At 36.4% G+C, this 5,762-nt stretch overlaps 1 non-coding gene across 1 annotated transcript; it reads left to right on the top strand.

Moving 5' to 3' along the window:
- The first annotated feature begins 1,028 nt into the window (after positions 1–1,028).
- On the top strand, positions 1,029–1,133 carry LOC149845592 (small nucleolar RNA R71). Its single transcript, XR_016430635.1, has one exon. It is a non-coding gene; the product is annotated as a small nucleolar RNA R71 (small nucleolar RNA).
- The last annotated feature ends 4,629 nt before the right edge of the window (positions 1,134–5,762 follow it).

Raw genomic sequence — 5,762 nt, 5'->3', positions numbered from 1 at the left:
ATGATGATGAGGATGGGGATGATAATGATGGCTGAGCCGACGTAGGTGAAACAATGGTCTCTGGCTCCTCTATCCTCTTTCTACTCTCTCTCTCTCTGCTCTCGATGTGATACTCACGTCCACTCCTCAGGGCCATAACAGATTTGGCCTGCTGCTGTGTGTCAGTATGAAACAGGCCTCCAGTCATCTGGTCCTTGCCCTTCGGGTTCATGACAGCCTAACTCGGCAATGTACCCTCGGGTCTCCTACTAATAGCCTCAGCTAACTGTCCCATTTGCGACTCTAACTTCGCAATGGACTGCGTATGTGAGCTCAATATCTGGCTACACTTCTCGAAGGTATTCTGATTAGAGGTTTTCACCTCTTGGAATGTCTGGAGAAGTCTCTCCTCAAAAGATGTCTGCGGGGCAGACTCCTGCTGAATCGGGGGAGGGACTGAAGAAGAAGACTGAGAATAGCTCGACCTCTGGAATGGCTGAGTAAAAGATGGCTGCCGAGCTGGCTGAGAGGATGTAGGCATCTGCATGGAAGACTGTGGATTCTTCCATGAAAAATTGGGATGGTTACGCCAACCCGGATTATATGTCGATGAAAATGGGTTATTCGGTGGTCTGACGTAACCCTGAGCTGCCTGAACTTGTTTTTGAACAAATTCAGGGTACTGAGCTGCCGAAGGGCAATCAGTAATATCGTGTGCTGGACTGGCACACAGAGTACACACCTGCTGTGTAGTGGGTGGTCCTGAGAGAAGCTGGTCCAGCTTCTGAGCAATCATGTCTACCTTACACTGTAGTGCAGTAGATGGACCAATCTCAAGAACACCAGCTTTCTTCTGAATGCTGGGTGTGGCTCTATCCGAATGAGAGCTCGAAGCATGGTGTAGGGAATTCTCGACCAATGTATCAAATAACCTCCATGCTTCGTCCTCGCTCTTTAGCATGAATGTCCCTCCGCATGAAGAGTCGACCATCGGACGATTCTTGTCAGACAATCCATCGTAGAAGCTCTACACCAGTTGCCATTTCGGCACATGATGATGGGGACATTTCCTGAGGAGATCCTTCATTCTCTCTCAGGTCTCATGAAAGTGCTCACCATCTAGCTCTGAAAAGCTAGTGATAGCTCTACGATATTGGTTCGTACGACCAATGGGAAAGTATTTTTGAAGAAACTCCTGCTGTAACTGATCCCAGGACTCTATTTCTACAGAATCTAAGGACTTTATCCAATACTTGGCTTTGTTCTTCAATGAAAAAGGGAATAGAGTCAACCTCAAAGCGTCATCATCAAAATTCTGTATCTTTACAGTAGAACAAATTTCGAGAAATTCATCTAAATGTCGGTAGGGATCCTCGTGACTAAGGCGATAAAAAGATGGGAGCATCTGAATAATGTTGGCCTTAATCTCATAATGAGGTGCTCCTACATCGGGTCTCCGAATGCAAGATGCCTGAACATAACCTGTGGGAATGAAGTATTCCCGCAGAGGACGTGGATGAACTGGGGGTGGGGGTGGAGGATCCATGTCAGCCATTGTTGTCGAACTTCGATGAGAATGTAAAATTCTCTCTGGGTTGTCAACAAATGGATGTAATGGTGTTCCTAGACCTCGTCGCCCCTGCATACACTGGTACTAAGACCAAATGTAAGCACACGACCTAAATCTAAATCTATACTAACACGGGTACTAAAATGTAAATAACACAAATAACAGCAACTAAGAAACACTATGCTAACTATCTATGTCAGAATTATATAATTGAATAAATAACTAGCAAAGTAAACTATTCTAAAATACTGAAAAGATAAATACAGGAAATCACAAACTAAGTTTTTCTAAAACCCACTTGTCTAATCGCTCCTTGTAGAATGAATATAAAGTGAATCCTTGAAAGAACAGTACATGAATCCTATATTTACTAACTATGTTAATCCTATATTCACTTACTAATCCTACTAACTAGAAAATAAAATAACTAAGTAACTAACTAAAACAGATTAATAAATCAAACTCTAAGAAATAAAATAAGTAATTCGCCGTTCCCCAGCAACGGCGCCAAAATTTGGTTGATATTTTGAAGATGATATTTTTAAAACAATAATTTTCAATAAAACTTTAGAAAATCGTCAACCAAAAGTATAAAAACCGACTTTCCACAAAGTGGTAAGTACGGGTCGAATCCTCAGGGAACAGGAATTAATCAGAATATTTCTTTAAAATTTAATTTATTAATTACAAATTTCAATCTACAATTACACAACTAATCAAATTACAATTAAAAAAAATTGAAATAGCAATCCAGTCTTCAGTTGCACGCCAGGGGTATTTTGGTCTTTTCACCACTTAGACGATCTTTGCGCTTGGACAATGAACCCTGAAAAAATGAATATGCTTTTCAACCTAAAAACGAAGGAAAATACAAAGTTAGTACTTTATTCTAAGAATGAAAACTATAAATGAATCTAAGTCTAATTTTTATGAAATTAATAAAACAAGTTCTAATTATCAGAAAATAATTAAATAAAATATTAAACTAATTCTAAAATTAGCTAAACTAATTCTAATAATGTTGTATGATGCTGATGCAGCTCCTAAAATGCCGAAACTAAAGAAATTACAAAAATGCCCCTATCTAGTGTAAAATAGATTTCTGACAGGTTATCGGAAAACCACTGTTTGACAGAGAAAACGAGGTCCGATTTTCCCGAACTGTAACTGACAGATTAAATAATCTTACAGTTTTTACAGAATGAAAAAACGATATTTGGAACTCCAGATATAAGCGTTTCAAAACTGGGAAAAATCAGGATATCGAAAGTCCCGAAATTTAAAAACCAGAAAAAGCGGTTTTCACAAAACGCTTAAAAATCAGACCAAACCAACTCAGATCAAGCTGAAATTTGGTCTGCAGTTAGCTACCATGTTGATAAAGTGAATAGAACAAAACTTTTTTAAAAACTCAAAATTTTTGCAAATAAAATAACGACAGTGCGATGGGGCAAAAATCAAGTTTTCTTTGAGTACACTATTCACTAAATAACTCTATTTTGAACACTAAGAATGCAAAATAACCCTAATGCAATCTAAATGAGAGTACTTGACAGTGTATATGCTGCTATTGAATGCACTATTACTAAATGAATTAAAGAATAATCGTAAAGTGCAATTTATGACTAACACTAAACTAAAATAATGATGCAAATGCAACTAAACTACTCAATGAAATGCAATCCTAATTAACTATGTCAAATACTAAATGAATCTGAGTGAAATAATCACAATACACAACTCACACACACGAAACAAATACAATTTGCGCACACTCACTTCTACACTATGACTAGATCAAATAACCAAACTAGTTAGTCTATAATCCAAATGAATTACACTTAAATAAAATTAATCCACTAAAGACCAAAGGCTGCGGGTTTAGGATAGGGCTAGGGTTAGGTTTACTCGGTTGACTCAACTAGGCTCGGTCTTGACTTAGCTAGGTTCGGGTTGGCTTAGGTGGGCTCGGTTTGGGTTAGGTACACGATTAGGTTCGGTTTAGACTAGGTTAGGTTTGAGGTTTGACGTGGGCTAGGTCTTGACTTAGACTAAATTGACTTGGTTTGACTAACTATAATAAACATCTAAAAATTAAAACCTAAGTAATTAATAACACTAATGACTCTATACCCTTTACACGCCTACTATAAATGACCTTAATTAAAACTTACCTAACTAATAACCTACTTACTAACCTAAGGTTAACACCATTGACTACTTTATTTAATTCTAAGTTATGCTACTCACTAGGGACGGTTAGAGAAAGGGGCTCTTTAATGACTAGACACGGATTTAGGAAAACCAATAACCTCCTTAATTACAATTAATAACCAATTTAGAAAGTTGAAGAGGCCAAACCGTCCAACCTAGAGAGGACTTGATATATTTAATGACGTTTAAAAATCAACTTGGAAAGTGGAGAAAGTAAATCCATCCAACTCAAGGGATTTAATACGTTTCCTTCTTGGGTTTTACAAATCAATTTTGGGAATTGAAACAATCCAACCTAGAGACTCACATGGTTTTATCCTTCCAACAAAACTTTAATTCGCTTTTACTCCTTTCTCAAAATCGTGTGCACCTCTTTTAGAAGGAAATTGGAAATTTCAAATTTTGTTTCCCAAATTAATTGTAAACATTAATTCCTCTCTATTTTGGAGGGATATCCAAATTCAAACCTTCTTAAATTGCTTTTCACGAAATTAGAGGAGTTCAATTTTTCCAAAACCGTTTTCAACCTTAATTACTTGTTTACCCTCCTCAAAAATCGTCCACTCTAATTAAAGTTATTCTACTCTAATTACATTAATATCTACCTAGGGTGATGAAAGGACCTAAATGTAAAACACAATTTTCTAAAAGAAACTTAAATGGTCTACAACGAATTCAAAACTCACCTAAATAAGCTTCAAAAAACGCCTAAGACATTAAACATATTGCATTGAATCTAGACACTACAATGAACTTACCTAAGCGCAATTAATTCCTACCAAAAACAGCCTAGAGCTCAATGAAAGCTCTAATGGCTGCCGCCCCTCCTTGGGGAAGAAGACTACCAAAAATAAAAACTCAAAACATCAAAGAACAAATTATACTAAGACTACCATGAAAATCATGCTTCTAAATGAACATCTAGATAAAAATAACAACCTAAACTACCTAAATTTTAAACACTTTATCTAAGATGCTGGAAATCATAATAATATAAAACAACCACTTTTCTAACAATTATTCTAATGAACAAAGCATAGAAAATTAAAACTACGAAAAATCAATTCTATAAACAAGATCTAAACTATCATAGCATGAAGAACTAAAAGGACATGAATTTCTATGATAACAATTTATGAAAAACTCTACCAAAAAGAGACAACACCACAACTAGGAAACAATAACTCGATTTTTATATTTTCAATAACAATCAACACCCACAACATAAAATGACTCAAACGATATTTAAACTAATACTAATCTAATGCTATTGACCAACACAATTTTATGAAACTATTAAACCGCATTACACACAACACATTACACGAATTGCTTGATCTAAGCACACGCACTTAACAAAAAGGCACTTCTAAATCGAAGAGGGTTTGAAAAACAATTCACACGACAATATAGACTCAAACCAAAATAGATCTGCAGTAAACTCACTAGAATCTGATCTATGTAAGGTCTACTAACCCAGCTTTGCTGCCAAAAACCGAACTAAGGCTAAAATTAAAAATAAACCAAAATCGGCTAGAATGGATCTAGCCGATTTATGGGTTTTCAATGAAAAACGCCTTTGTTCCAAACCCACGCCCAAAATAAATCAAAATGAATTGTTTAAAACAAATTTTGTATTGGATTTTCTATAGAACAGAACCACAAACACACTGAACAAACTTGAAGGATCGGCTAGATGAGGATCTAGCCGATTTTCACTATTTGGGTGAAAAATGTTGAAAATCAAGACTCAAACGAATCAAACAATGAAATAAACCTAATCTAACATGCTGGTCTGTGCACGGGGTCTACTCTAAGGTTGAAACAAAGAGAAAAACAAGAAACACACAGAAAATTAATAAAATAAAATCAACACACAATTCTGTTTTAGCTAGAAGAGAAGGAAGAAGAAGACCTACCTCTCGGGTGATCCGACGATCGTGGGGATGAAGAAGAGCGGACCGTGGCTTGACCTTGACGTCCCGAACGGTTCGAGGAT

This window comes from Nuphar pumila, chromosome 2, assembly GCF_984573655.1.
Source record: "Nuphar pumila chromosome 2, dmNupPumi1.hap1.1, whole genome shotgun sequence".
Lineage (NCBI taxonomy): Eukaryota > Viridiplantae > Streptophyta > Magnoliopsida > Nymphaeales > Nymphaeaceae > Nuphar > Nuphar pumila.
Note: the sequence above shows the minus strand (reverse complement) of the source record. Positions and strands in the feature narration are given on the sequence as shown.